The following is a 16,132-nucleotide window of genomic DNA, read 5'->3' on the forward strand; positions in this document are numbered from 1 at the left end:
AAATATGACCTTCTGGAAAATATAGACTAGAAATTGCTCCTAAACAGCATTATCTTCTAAATCCCAAGTTTCATGGAAAATGAAGTCTTATGGATTCTTCTTCATCATCATATTCTCTTCAAAACTAATAAGAAAGGGGAGAAACCAGAGGTCTGATTTATCCGGAAAGAAATGCTTATTATAGCATCTGGATGCAGGCAAGGGATTAGATGTAGTGATCTCCAATTTATGGTTCTGTCTCCCCATTCCATGGCTCAAGTCTGCCATCATCCTTGACCATTTTGGTTGTTGTCCAGCTGGATATAAAAGGTAGAACTTGGGATGTGCTGAGTGTATAATTCCCCTGAACTAGCCAAATGAAGTTAGATCTTCATGCACTCAAAGGGTTTCATGGGAAATTTAGAGGCTAACCTAGGGAAATCACTGGAATTGGAGTCAAAAGACCTGAATTTAAAAATCACAATGTCACTACTTACTAGTTTTGTGACATTGAGTAATTCTGTGAACTCTCTTTTGTACCTTAGCTTCCTTCTCTATAGAAATGGATGGGGTTTCAGTGGGGGGTGGGGTAAAATAATGACTTCTCCATCTGGAAGGGGGATGGCTTTGGGAATCAAAGAAGACCACATATACCCAAACTGGGAAAACTCTACAAGCTCATAGATAAATGTAAGGCATTATCACCCCCTAGTCTTTGGGTCATATCATAGATATCATTAAGTGAGAAATTATAGTTTAGAGATGGCAAGACCCAGAGGAAGGAAAGAGCATACAGTACATGTCTGGCTTGAACAGAAATTTCCTGAGGGGGAGCAATAGAAAATAAAAGCAAAAAGTAAAGTAGTGCAATTTTCTAGAGCCTTGAATGCCAGTTGCAGGCATTTAGATTTTATCTCATTGGTAGTGAATTGAATGAGATCTATGTCTGGGTTCCTTATCCTGCCCTGCTTTCAAACAGAGTTCTATCTTTGGACACATCTTCTCCCCCACACTCCAGCTGATGATGAAGTCCATATCTCTGGCCTTCACAGGGTCCTAATCATCATTCAAGGATGCACAAAGTATGCGGTGTTTTCCTTAAAGCCCTGTACCATAGAGGCTCTGCCAGAGTAATAATCTCTTTGGTATCTAGCGTTCTCAGGGACCTTCCAACAGTTGAGGGCCCTATCTGTTGGATCGTTTCCTATACATCAGAGGTACAGTCTATTCAGCATGTAAATATTTTATTGAAACTGCAAATACTAGGCAAATGCAACTTGAATACAGTGATGCACATGGTATTTTTCAAAACTATAAATAGTTCTAGAATAAGGAGGACACAAATATTAGCTGTATAACCCTAAGCAAGTAACATAACCCTGTTTGCCTCAATTCCTCATCTGTAAAATGAGCCAGAGAAGAAAATGGCAAACCACTTCAGTACCTTTGCCAAAAGAAACCCAAACAAAACAAAATCAATATGTAATCATGAAGAGTCGAAGATGACTGCAAAATGACAGAACAACAACTGAAACCAGGGAGTCAAACCACGAAGCACCTATTAAGTGCCTACTATATACAAAGCATGATAAGGAAGATGCAAAGATTTTTAAAATATAGAATCATTATCTTTGACATTCTTATCATTTAATAGGGGAAACTCAATTTGAAAAGATGTTTAAAATGAATAACTAATCAGTTTTTAAAATGAACATTAGGAGCTGTGTGGCCTTGGGCAAGCCACTTAACCCCATTTGCCTTGCAAAAACCTAAAAAGAAAAATGAACATTAGGGAGGAATTTGGTTGGGCATGTGAATAATATAGGATATGAGAGGTAATGACATATGAGGACTCTAGAGAGAAAGAGGGTTGGTCAGGGAAATCTGGTAGAAAGAGGTGGGGATCGTACATCATATGGAAAGAGTGATCACACTGGGATAAAAACAGCAGATCTCCAAGCAAGTGTCACTCCCCAGAGCATGACCCTAAACACAGGTGCATCACCTCAAGTGGTCTAAGCACCATGATGGATGGACATGGCAGCAGCTCTGAGGGAGATGAGAGGAAAGTGGCCACTGAGTAATCAATTAGGACTTCACTGAGTAGTAAGAGATCAGAGTCTTTGTGAAATTAGAGGCCAGGAGCCTCTCAGATCTCTATGATTTATACAAGCTTCTCAGAAGGCAAGACAGAACACCCTGAGAGAGGCCTGTGCTCTGATGGAAGCAGAGGAGGAAACTCAGAAATGGATCCTGGATCCCTAAATTCAAATAAGCAGAATGCTGGGCAGATTTTATTCAAAAGAAATAAAATATATAAAAGTTTCCTCATTGGTAAAATGAGCTAGAGAAGGAAATGGCAAATCACTTCAGTATCTTTGCCAAAAAAAACCCCAACAACAACAAAACAAAACAAAAAACAAATGGGATCACAAAGAGATATGACTGCAAAACAACCAAACAACAATAAAAACCAAGGAGTCAAACCACCAAGCAATTATTAGCATATTTGGATATTACGAAGGTATATTGATGTGGTCAGTCTTTTCCTAAGAGCTTATAAGTTTGTGAAAAGTTTAGTCTTCTCCTATTCTCCTACAAACTCAACTCTAACCTTTCTTGTTTGACTCTATTTCCCAGAAATGTTCTATTGTGTACATTCCTTCAGCCACTGTTTCTTAACCTTATATAGGACAGTCTACAAAGTACATGCAACACTTCATTTTCTCGCTAGCCAGGCTGGGCAGATATTACTATTCTGTTCTACAAATGGGCAAGATCTAAAATTAAGGCTGAAAAGGGTCATCTAGGTCATCATATTATCACTTCTTAAAGCATTTATATGCCACAGATGTTGAGATGTTCTGTAACCAATGGGCATCTATTTTGTTTCTAGTTCTTTGCTAACACACCACATATGTACACAACGCTGCTATAAGCATTTCAGTGCATATGGCACCTTTCTGTTTTGAACTTAACAATGGAATGAGAGTCAAAAAATATTTACATTTGTAGACTATGCAAACCAGCCCTGGGTCAGAACATTGTCACACAGTAGATTCTACTTGGGCAGAAGAGGGAACAAATATAGTTCAATAGACATTTACTGTACAAAGCTCTATATTAAATGGGGGAGAGTGGAATATAAAGATGACTAAGTCCCCACCCTTGAAAAGCAACCTTCATCTAGCATTAAAATATACTCAAGGACTTCCCAGCTTATGTTTTGTTTAATCAGATGCTCTTACTGGGTAAGGGTGCAGGTAGGAGGAAGAGGGGCACTACTGAACTCTTAACACAAGAGCCACTATGGTACAAGGCTTTAAGGAAAACAACGCGTAATTTGTGCATCCTTGAATAATGCTCAGGACCCTGTGAAGGCCAGAGATGTGGACATTATCACCAGCTGAAGTGTGGGGGAGAAGAGGTGTCCAAGGATAGAACTCTGTTTGAAAGCAGGGCAGGATAAGGAGCCCAGGCTCAGGCCAATAAAGAGTCATGCCTCTGCCCTTGGGGAGCTTTTATTGAGGGGCTCAAGCATACATTGATAAGTATATACCCAAAATATAATATATAGAGATGCATAAAGAGGGAAGGCGGTTGCAGCCCTGGAGTCAAGAAGAAGACTGGGGTTGACGATGGCATCTGAGAAGAGCTGTGATGGAAGCAAGGGAATCTGGAGGAGTGGATTGGGGGATGGATTCCAGGCACAGGAATGACCAATATCAAGGGAAAACCTCACTGTGAGGGGCAGCAAAAAAGCCAGTGATGCTCCTACTGAGGCCAGCAGTGGAGTCGGGAAGAAACCTGGGAAGAAACCAGAGCTCCCGGGTCAGGAATAAGAGTCTAATAACCATAGCCTTGACATTGAGATTGACCAGGATCTTGATGGCTGAGTTCTCTCCTCCCTCCCTCCCTCCACCTCTGGCAGACTTCCAGCCTTATTATCTACTGAGTAGTGCAATTCCTTGGACAGAATTTATGTCCATTTAGGGAGAGAGCCAGTGTCCCCAAAGTGGTATATTCTGGGGAGCTTTAGATCCTTTCCAAAATGATTCCTCACCCTACCCCCACCTCCCTTGTGCACTTTAAATTCCCACTTTCCATCTTCAATTCCACCTTCTGGTTAAGTTGCTTAGGGTCCAACTGAAATGCAAATGTTATCTAGTAGAGGTAACACACCAGACCTTTAGCTCATGAATATATAGGCCTGAACAGAGCAGGGGGCTTTTGAAGAAGGTCGGGGAAGTCCATAGCACTCACCTACCCGGGGAGCAGGCCAGCCAGGCTGGGGACAGCTGGAAAAGGGGCCTCACCTATCTGGAGATCATGAGGCCTGGGGAATGCAAACATCCTCTTTGATAGTTGAATCCTAAGCCATACCAGCTCAGGGAGAGAGCCTGCTGCCCTACTAGAGTTGAAGCCCCCTTCATTCTCATATTCTCTTTATGCTGATAACAATAATATTATTTTATTTTGTTAGTAGCTCCTTGCAGAACCAGACTGACACATATTCATTTCTTTTTTCTCTCCCTCTGCCCAAAAGAGAAACTTACTAGGCTTTTGGAAAGGTAAAAAAGTATTCCAGCTGAGTGACTGAAAGACTCATTCTCCCTCTGATTTAAAAAAAAAAGTTTAATATGGTTCAATCCACTTCTCCCAGATTGCCCTCAAAATTCAACTCTAATGCCGCCTGCAAGAGGTCTGCCTAGGCTTATCTCCACAACTACTAGTGCCTCCTCCTGCAAAGTTACCTTGCATTTATTTTTTATGCATTTATATGTATATTCGGTGTTTTTCCCAGGTAAGCTACTAGAGGGAGAAACAGAAACTGTTTCATTGATGTGAATTTATAAGGCTCAGAAGGGAAAGTATTGGATTTAAAGTCAGAAAACCGAGGTTTAATAATGAGTCTGTGCGTCCTTGGACATGTTGCTTAACCTAGGGTAGAGGGAAGGTGATGTCTATAGTGGTAAAATATAACATATAATGTCAGATTTTTTTCAATTTATTCATTGCATTTACTATATTTTTTCCTATTTTTTTTTCTTTAAAACATTCTTTGTTATGAGGGATGGCTCTCAGGGATGGGGGAGGGAAGTCTATCTAGGTAATGAAAAACAAAAGATATCAATAAAAAAAATCTATTAAAAACAAAAGAAGGAAGTGACTCTCTGGTGCAAAGTTTACAGAAACCTTCTCAGTCAGAGAATTCAGGTTATGTACTGTCAGAAGGAAACAGAATTTTCCTAAGAAAATTATCTTGTATGTTTTGTTATTCCAGGTAACATAAATAAATGGGTGGGGTCATTTTTGTTTTACAGTGTGTTAACGGTCTTGATGGTACTTTCATATTTGTTATATAGCCTTGTAGCTTTGCAAATTGCATCCATTTCCTCAATTCTTGGACCTGCTGGATCTTCCCCAATACTCCCTGGTTCATAAAAGCTGCCAGAGTGACTGAGTCCTTCTCCCCTCAAGCTAAAGATATGGGAACCGGAAGTGCTTAAGGTGGGTGAGCCTCACCTCTTTTTCCAAAAGAGACCATTTCCAGAATCTCAATGAGCTTCTAAGGGAGGAATCATCTCTCGGTAGAAGGAGAATAGACAAAAACAATGACAGATGGGGTGAAAGAGTAGGAGACAAAATCAGTGAAGGGGAGTTGAGAGGGAAATGTGCCTATCAATTGGGAAATGACAGAACAAATTATGGTACATGAATTAATGGAATACTGTTGTACTGTTAGAAATAGTAAAAAGGTTTTCAGAGAAACCTGAAAAGAGTGGTATGGACTGATGCAGAGCAAAGTAAGCAGAACAAGGAGAACAATTCATTTCTTAACAACATTGCAAAATGAGTAATTTTGAAAGATTTATTATTGTTTTTGATTCTTGGTATCATAAAAGATCAATGATATCATGAGGGTGATGTCTTGCCTTTTGAGTGAATTGGATTTAAGTAAGGCAGAGTTGCACAAAGTCATCAATCACATTCTCTTCCCAGGTCATAGAAGGCCAGTGGCAAGACAAAAGTCATGATGCCTGGAGATGACCAGAAAGATTTAGGAACTCTGATCAAGGCACTGATTGACTTGTTAGGATTCCTGAAGACCAAAGATAAAGAATGCCACCTACCTCCTGAGAGATAAAGATTCAAGATATAGAATGAGATATTTTGGGGCATGGCCAAAGTTGAAATTGGTTTTACTTGACTAAATATATGCATAAATTTTTGTTATAACAATATTGTTTGTCTTTTTCTTCAGTGAGAGGAGGAGGGAGAAAATGTATGCTTGTTAACTGAATAAGTTTTCATTTTTTTTTTTAGTTTTTGCAAGGCAAGGGGGTTAAGTGGCTTGCCCAAGGCCACACAGCTAGGTAATTATTAAGTGTCTGAGGCCAGATTTGAACTCAGGTACTCCTGACTGCAAGGCCAGTGCTTTATCCATTGCGCCACCTAGCCACCCCAAGTTTTCATTTTTAAAAAAAGAAAAACTAGGAAGTAAAGATAGGGTGCTGAAGGGGTGTCTTCTCTCCTAGCTTCTGACAAGTGCAGAAAAAGGGGACTGCCCTGATATTCACTGTTTTGCAGTCTCCTTTTCTCAGATAGTCCAGATAACCTCTGCCTATGAACAGATAGAGACCTACTTGGGGAAAAAAGATTATTTTACTTACAGCAGAAAGTTAAGCCAACTTCAACAGTGAATGCTAAATATGCTAGCATCCTAAGCCAGAGATGATGCAGCGAATGGAGCACTAGGCTTAGAACCAGTAGGACCCATCTTCATGAGTTCAAATCCAGTCTCAAACACTTTTTAACTGTGTGACCTTCAGCAAGTTACTTAACCCTGTTTATCCCAGTTCCCTCATCTATATGAAGAGGGAAATGACAAACTGCCCTGTCAAAAAAACCCCAAATGGGGTCTTAAAGAGTTGGACAAGACTGAAACAACTCAACAACAAAAGCAACATACTCTAAGATAGAGACTGAAAGGTCAGGATCCTGAGCATCTGTCTGTGTTGCCTCATCTGTGTATAGATATGTATCTGGAGATACTTGATAAACAAACTCAGTCATCCCTAACCCAATTATATTTCCTCCTCAATAATATCAATTTAAAAACTGATTGTCAGTAGAGGGTGTGTTTCTGCCAAAGAGTTGACAGAAGTCACCCTGTGGTATTTGCAAAACACCACATAGATGAACTGAGGATTCAGTGCATCTCAAGACTTAATTTTTACTCACTTTAACAAAATTAACTTCTGGCATTCACCTGCATAACCTTAGGTAAGTCATTGAACTGCCCTATATCTTAATTCCTCATCTATAATATGAGGGGATCAGACTACATGACTTCTTTTTTTTTTCCTTTTTTTTTAAGATTTTTGCAAGGCGATGGGGTTAAGTGGCTTGCCCAAGGCCACACATCTAGGTAATTATTAAGTGTCTGAGGCCAGATTTGAACCCAGGTACTCCTGACTCCAGGGCCGGTGCTCTATCCACTGCGCCACCTAGCCGCCCCTACATGACTTCTGATGTTCCTTCTAGTCCTAGATCAATAATCCTATGTCTCCAAATGGCAAAAAGATAGTGACCTACATTGATAGAGGACCTCTTAACTGGGAACTTCTTACCTAGTTAAAATCACAGTTTTAATAAAAAATAGAGATAAATGGATGGGTGGGTGGATGGATGGAGAGAGGAGAAAGATAATAGATAGAAACATGCCTACCTATATCTACATGTCTTCATCTATGGGATAAATATAAACTTAATCAATTAGAAGATGTAGGCATGTAAATAGCTAAAAAAGAAATTTCTATCATCCAAATAAGCATTTTAATAGTTCTTTCCACAAGCAAAGAGCAGATCAGAGGCCAAGGCCCACAGTCCTATGTATCTCTGTGAATGATAACCAAGCAGAGCAACCGGGGACTCAGGGAAGGGGTAGTAACTGGAATAAAGGAGTCAGAAAGTCTCCAAGAATAAGAAAAAGTTGCAAATGGTGTCTAGCCATGGGCTGGCCAGAAAACAAAAACACCATTCTGAGTGTCTGTGGTAAAGGTCTGCTGGGCTTACACTCTTCAGCCGCTCAGAGGTATATGTCAGCATCATGGAACGTCTTTGGACAACAAGATCAGGCCCTGACTGAGCCGAAAGGATCCCTTTTCTGTGGCTTGTGGAGCCCTGGAATCTAAGCATCTGAGAAAGGGTGAGCTTCAAAGGGGCCCCAAAGAGGGGAATGCTCAGAATGTTTAGCTAAAACGCAACCTTATCGGAAACGCAAGCTTGATGAGACAGCTGCATCTCTCAGGCCCCCAGGAGAAAATGCACAGGTCTAGAAAGAGTTATAGAGTCCAGAAGGTGAGCAGCCAGGGGAGAAAGAAAGAAGGGGACTGGGCCGAGCAGAGCAAGGGAAAGCGTGAGGGGATTGGTTGCAGTATGTTGTCTAGGACTACAAAGTTAATAAAAACAATCTAAGGAATGAAAGGGCTAAAATCAGATGCCTATAAATAGTTTTCACTTTGAAACCTCCTTTTCCAAAGGAAGCAGCTGCCAGGTTAACTTCTGGGCTCTTGCCTTTGGGAAAAAGTAATAGAGATCCTCAGTGGCTAAGAAGCTTCTGGAGGGCAGGGGAAGCATCTTATCTCCTTATCACCTTATCTCCTTATCACTAATCACAGATACAGGAGCCAGAAGTCCCTTTGTTTTAACAAAGGGAGAAACTGAGTCTCACAGAAGTAGTATGACTTGCCAAGTTTGCAGAAGTAAATAATGGGGCTAGGATGTGACTCCAGTACTCTGGCCACAAATCTAACAATCTTTCCACTGTACCACATTGTAGGTACTTCATAAATGTCTACTGCGTTGGACATTCCAAAAAGTTTATTGCATATGATCTCACAGTTCTCTCGTCGCCAGCTTCCTAGAGAATTTCCTTAACTCCTTTGTGGAAGGAATTAACTCCCTGAGAGCAGGGACTATCTCACTTTTGTCTGTGTTTTCCCAGTTCATAACATATAGTAGGTGCCTAATAATTGCTTGGAGAAGGAACTGATAAATGCTAGAATCAAACCTATTGGAGAAGGAAATGCCAATCCAGTACCTTTGCCAAGAAAACCCCAGGTGAGTTCACAAAGAGTCAGACGCGATTGAAAAATGACTGAACGACAAGAACCAGGCCCATAAGATATCAGTCGACCCTTTATGATCATCTTTACTGATATATGAGAAGCCACATGGTTCAGTAGCTTCAAGTCTCCCCCTTTGATACATAGAGGTTACTTGGACCTGGACAAATCACTTGGCCTCTAAGTATTTTAAGCAGCTCTCTTAAGACTATACATTTTACAGAAGAAAGTGCTGACCTAAGAGTTCCCTATATCAGGAAAATACCTGGTACAGTCCCAGTGATTTTATTTATATTCAGATTAATTTATATTATATTAATTTTATTTGTGAAATAGGGTTTTAAGATTAAATACGTTGTCTCATCTGATTCTCACAATAATGCTATAAAGTAGGTATTATTACTATTATTATTATTATTCCTATTTTATAGAAAAGGAAACTGAAACTAAGCCACTTATTATAATATTGTGTGTCTGAGGTAGCATTCAAACTCAGGTCTTACTCCTGACTCCAAATCTGGTTTCATTCATTATAGTGCTCTGACTCTTGTGGGCCATAACATAAATCATGAGGACATTTAATAGTAATTTATCTATTTGGACTCACGGTGTTCAGAGACTAGAAATGGAAAAATAGCAACAAATACCAGTAATCAGCCAAAATAGTACAGTCAAACCGCTTGAAGACATCCTTGTCCAAAGCATGATAATATGCCATGTTTCCTAGCTATGTGTGTGTGTGTGTGTCCTGGCACCACTTGTATACCTTTCTGCTTGTGTTCTTCAGGTGTGTCCAGTCCTCTTACTGATGTGGTATGAATTTGTAAGTGAATATGCCCAGGGTTTACGGGAGAAATATTTTGTTGTTGCTTTTATTATCAAACCATTTCATTAAATGCCTTTGATTTTAACTAATTGTGTCTTCTGGCTGTCTATAAAAGGCAAATACATTAGTGGGGGCTTGTAAGCTACTGTTAAAATGCAGACCCACAGGGTAATTTGGACTTGGAATAACTCTTCCCTAAGCTATGTACTCTAATGAGTTAGGGGGTACCTAACTAAAACAATTCCTTCTCTTCTTTCAAATTGGGCTTTAAAGGAATAGAAGGATTAAGTTAAGGGTTCTTAGACCAAGAAGGGCCTCTGAGGGTAGAGGTCATTGTGCTTTAAGGGTTCATTTTCATATCTAGTTAAAGGGCTGAAATTCTGGTTAGAATTTTAAAAGTTGGAGAAAAGCCCAATTCAAAGCAGAGATGTCAAAGGAACTTTCCCCAGGTGGCAGAGTACAACCAGGTCTCCCCCTCCTCCATCCAGGTTCCTTAAACCCAATATGCTTTGCAAGTTGATATTAGAGAGTCTCTCCACTTACCAGCTGTGTGACCCTAGACAGGTCACTTAACCTATATTACCTTGTCAAACAAAAAAAACAACAAAGAAAAAAAGAACAGGTGCGGGGGGAGGATATTGGAGGGTTCTCAAAGTTTGAAGCAAAGCAGCATTAGCACCTTTCTTGCCTCAAGAGTCATTTAAAGACAACTAAGGGGGTGGCTAGGTGGTGCAGTGGAAAGAGCACCGGCCCTGGAGTCAGGAGTACCTGGGTTCAAATCCGGCCTCAGACACTTAATAATTGCCTAGCTGTATGGCCTTGGGCAAGCCACTTAACCCCATTGCCTTGCAAAAAAACCTAAAAAAAAAAAAGACAGCTAAGAGTCCTGCTCCCCATGCCCATCCTGTGGACTTAGAGTCATCCAGTACATTCCCAGGATTTAATGCATATTCCCTCCTAACTCTTAATGCCATCCCCTACCCCCAAAGGCAGCCTAGTAGAAACCCAATTGGCAGCTATTCAACTGACCCTGATGGACTTTAAGCCAATGGTTTAACAATCTGATTCCAACCCTCATGTCATCTTTTCCCATGTCTATGTATTTGCACACCCCCAACCTCAAAGGACTCCTAGACCCTTCTCCTCCCATTGAAATGTCTCTTTCTTCCAGGATCTCCTCTATGAGATCTTTGCTCACACTCCCACCTCCTCTAAAAGTAATAACTTCCTCTTCTTCTCTTTCATGCCCCTCTATCCTTTTCAAAGTGATATGCCAAAGTACAGCTATTTTCCTAATGACACTGAGTGGAATGGAGGGGGAGGGCAGAGGTGTCAAGGGATTCAGTAACTGTTGTTCTCTGGGATGGATCAAGGAGCAGAGGGTTACTCTGGTAGTCCAGGAGATGCCAACCACCAATTTTCAAATGGGAAAGGGGCACATGTGACAGCTTGAGTTTGGAAGCTGCTCTTACAGATGGAAGGGAGAGAAGCATAGTTGCCAAAGAAAATTACCCTGCCTACCATCTTTGGCATGAAAGGCGGGAATTTGCCAACTCCATGGTTAACCCTGAGCTCTACGTGGGATTGGAACCATAGACTCTGCCTTAATGGTGCTTTGCTCTGACCTGCTGGGATAATCAACCCCAGCTTCCCAGAAATACAGCTAAAGGAGGGGAAAAAATAACCTCTCTTTGGGCAGTTCTCCAGGGAAGCCTTGCCACCTGCAAGTCTCCCTAAGTGGTAACGATGGCATTGATTCAACTATGGCCAGTCAGGGCAGGGAAGCTATACATGGGAGGCCTTTCACAAGCTGCTGGCTGCCCTGCTCACTCGCTGTTCGCCTGGCGAAGCTCACATGGACACTAAAGGCCGGCCTCTCATTCTCCTGCTCCTGGAACCAGGCTGTCTGGAAGGAATGAAAGAACCCAGCCAGTTCCCAAAGGAGGGAGGGCCCTGTGTACAAGGCCCAATTTGGAGAAATCCCAGGCAGAGAGAGAGACGGGGAGGAGGAGGGAAGAAGAAAGGAGCTGGGGAAAGAGGACTTTTCTTCCTTTTTCTTCACCTGGAGGTTCAAAAATGAGAAATACCTAGAGTCTGCCTTAAAGTCCTGATCAGACTGCCTTCTAGGACCTTCCAAGGTGTTCCTACCTTAGGTGATGGGACTGACATTATGTAAAAGGATACTGGAAGCTTTCCCAAGTCCTGGGTGCTGTCTCTGAGTCTTTTTTTCCATCTCTTCCTCTCTCCTCTCTGTTGTTTTCTCTCATTTTTCTCTCTTATTTGTTCTCCAAGTCTATTTCTGCTTCCTTCCTATTTTATTATTTTTTATCCTTTCTATCTCCCTCTGTTTCTTCCCCTGATTTGTTTTGTTTCTACCTCTCTCTTTTCAGTTACTCTCTTTTATCTATCTCTCTGCCTCTCTCTCTCCCATTTGCTCCTTCTCTCTATTCCTACTCTCCCCTTTATTTTTTGTTACTTTTATCTGTCTCTCCGTCTCTCCCCTTTACTCCTATCTGTTGCTACCTCCCTCCCTTTCTGCTCCTCTCTTTTATCTCTCTGCTTGTCTCAGTTTCTCCTTATGTTTTCTTACCTTTCTCCCCTTCACGGTTACTCTTTTCTTCCTTCCATTTTCTCTCTCTGATTCTAGCCCCCTCCAACACTTTCTCTTTTATTCTCTCTCTGTTTCTCTGTCTCTCTCTGTCTCTCTCTGTCTCTCTCTGTCTCTCTCTCTCTCTCTCTCTCTCTCTCTCTCTCTCTCTCCCCCCCCATCCTCTCCCCTTTCCTTCCTCATTCTGGCTCCATCACATTAATCCTTTTACGGCATTTTAGCTTGGCTTCCCACATCCCCATCTGGAACACAAATGGAGCAGGTCCCAAGGGTCTGCTGAGACACCCAAAGCTTGAGGAGGAGAGGCAGGGAGCAAATGCTTTGACCCAACCACTCGAGGAGGCTGGCAGTGGAGTTCATGGCAATGCATACAGGCCTCTCACTTACCTGGGCGATTGGGCTAAAACTCTTACAGATTCCTAAGAGGAGCCAGGCGGCCTCATTACTGGGCGGCTGACTCACTCACTGCTAAGGAGGGAGCCAGACTGTGCTCATTAGGCTTCTGTCCGAATGAGACACAGGCCATGTAAATGCAAAGTCCAGGCCCCGTTACTGTGGTAATGATGTCCTAGCTCGGGTGTGCAGGGATAACTTGCTTTGCTGCTTGCTACATCCTGTTGACTTCTCAGCATTTGCATTTTTAATACTAACACCCCAGGCTGGATCCAGCCACATGGCTGGGCTTATGGCGGCAGATCAGAACTCATCACTCCTTGGGCCCAGGCATCCCTGGCGAGGACAAGTGGAGAGAATTCCCCTAAAGATAAAAGAGAGAAGAGGAAATGCAGAAAATAGGAACAGTCGGAGAGGATTTTTAAAAAGAGAGAGAAGAGAAAGAACAGAAGGAAAAGAGGAAAAGAAACATGGTGAGATGAAGAGAGGCGCTGGTAGGGAGGAGGAAAGGGAAAGAGAGGAAAGGAGGGGAGAGGGAAGAAAGGAAATAAAATTAAGTAGAGAAAAAGAGGGCTTTGGATAAGACAGAAAGGAAAAGGAGAAAAGGGAGAGGAAATCAGAGAAGAGAAATATAAAATGAAAAGCATTTTGCTCTTAGGCTTTCAGATATCCCTTGGAACTGAGACCCAGGCTGGTCCAGGTCTGTCCATGAAGCAAAATGACCACTACCGGTGGGAACTAAGATGGCAACTGGTGACTCCACCCTCGGCCCAGCCTTAGAAAAACGTCGTCAGCCAGGGATGCATAAAAGAGGAATTAGCAGACACTTCCTCCACTTAAACTTGTTAGTTTGTGTGGTCACTGCTTTGTCTGGCCATTGCCATTTAGGGGAAAGGGTGGAGAGAGGACAGAAGGTACAAATGACCCAATCCGGAAAAGGGACAGCTTGGAGACTCTGGCCCCACCCAGCGCTCCAGGAATTTGGAGGCCCGGCTTCTGAAGCACATGCGGTGTGTGTTATTCTTACCACAAACCAGAAATATGTTCCCGTTTGAAATGGTTGGATCCACAGCTGTTTGAAAATCCCCTGGTACTTCTGAGACAAATGATCCAAGTCAGACTGTGCTAACAGGGTCAGTTTTAGAGCCAGGAGAGAGGTGTGTCTGATGCAGGATCCCTGCAATTCCATCCTCGAGCCCATCAATCACTGCCCAATGGAGATCCTGTGGGGGCTGTCAGACTCTCTTACAATATTGTTTACATTAGAAGATGATAGGAGCCTCCTCTAGCAAAAAAGAAAATCCAGGGCCCCAGGCAGGCCTCCCCCTCCCCAGAGATGTTGTCCCTCTGTAAGCATGAGCGTCGGAGACATCCCAGAATCACCTCAGCATCAAGGACCATTCACTAGCATCCTAGGGATGCTTCCCTACAATAAAGGTTTCTTTTCAGAATGACTTTAACATGTGACGGGGGAGAAGAGATGTCTACTCATGGGAAAGTCATTTCTTGGTTTTGCCTCACCCCCTTTCTTAAAGGGGGGGCAGCTTTTCCCTGCAAAAGGGGAGAAAGCAATCAGAAGGCTCTCTAACTAGCCCCCCCAAGAAAAAGAAAACCACCGAGAGCCACCACCAGAAATACTGGAGGAGAAAGCTGAGGAAGCGGGAGTGCGAGTTGGGGAGGGAAATCTCCCAGCTGTTGCAGCTGCCAGGCCTTGCTAAAGAAGGATTATGCACCTGTTTAATCTTGATAGAAAGCTCCCAAGTTACGAACTGTTCTGCTCTAACACACCCCATTAAATATACCCAGAGTCCAAATGTAATAGAGAAAAAAAAAACACCTTTGAAGTAACAGGCTAGAAGTGATATGGGCTGGCCCCATGTTATGTCTGAGGAGAGGGAAGAGGTCCAGGTGCAATGCTAAATTTCCCCTGAGGCCACATTGACCTCCTCCATGGAAATCAATGGTAACAAGGGGATGGAGGAGGGAGGGGGTGGGGGTGGGGAAGGTGAGCCCTCCCTCACTGTGGGACTGCAAGTGTGAACACGCAACTGTCCTCAAATCCCGGTCAGGTCCAGAGGCATGATTAAATTCGTTATCTTAGAGCAGCTGATTCTTCATTTTGAATTGGATTGGTTGCTTTGTCCCTGAATAATCCTGGGGAGATTTATAGAGACGCCGTGACCAAGGAAGATACTTTTACTGGGTCCTGTTTCAGAAAGACCCAGGAATTAGCGGAGGAAAATGACCCAACTTCCAGTTCTGAAGAGGTTAAATGACTGATAACTAGGAGACCAGTCAATCCACAAGGTTGGATTTCCTCCATTTATTGAACTGTCTTGACCATAGTTATCAGTTCTAGGATTTTAAACAGATTTTTATTGATAATCCTGTTTTTTACTACTTTTTACCACTTTACTACTTTACTACTTCAGTTTCTCTTAGTATTCCCCCCCTTTGCCTCTTCCAGAGAGTGTGATATGTTATGATAAAGAATCAGTAAAACTAATCAATACACTGAAAAAAAACTGATGTTCTACTATATTCATGGACTCTGACCTCTTTGAAGCAATGGGAAAGTGTCTTCTCATAGCTCTTCTTTGGAGTTGTTTGTTCTTTAGAATTTCATTACATTGAGTTTTGCTTCTTTTGTGGTGGCTGCTCTTTCCATCTAACTTGTAGTCATTATCTATAGTTTGTCTGACTGCTTACTTCACTTTGCATCAGTTCATAGAAGTCTTTCAATTCTTCTCTTTATCCATTATGTTTGCACTTTTTCAGCCTCCCTGAAAAACACTAAGCTATCGGATCTAAGTCTTACTTGTCCCAAGGCTCTGGAAGAAATGACTTCTCTACCTCAACCATTCAGAGAAGATATTTCCTTAGCATCCATCTATCTATACATCAGTGGTAAACTGTTATTATCCCTGTTCCTCTGAAAAACTTAAGCAGAAAAGCAACTTTGAATATCAAACATGACTAAAAGGAATTCTTCTGCAAAGACTGCTATAGGTTTCTGACCCATTGCTTCACCTGAACTTCCATGTGGTCCCTTATGGCTCATTTTGCTTCTGGCTACCCCCACCGCTAGCTCAATCTTAATCCTGGAAAGCTCCTGGGTCTGATCTGCTCCTTCTCAGTCCTGCTTTGGCTCCCTTGTCCACCCAGATCTTTTTTTTAATATCTGCCACAACTCTG

Source organism: Macrotis lagotis, chromosome 7, assembly GCF_037893015.1.
Source record: "Macrotis lagotis isolate mMagLag1 chromosome 7, bilby.v1.9.chrom.fasta, whole genome shotgun sequence".
Lineage (NCBI taxonomy): Eukaryota > Metazoa > Chordata > Mammalia > Peramelemorphia > Peramelidae > Macrotis > Macrotis lagotis.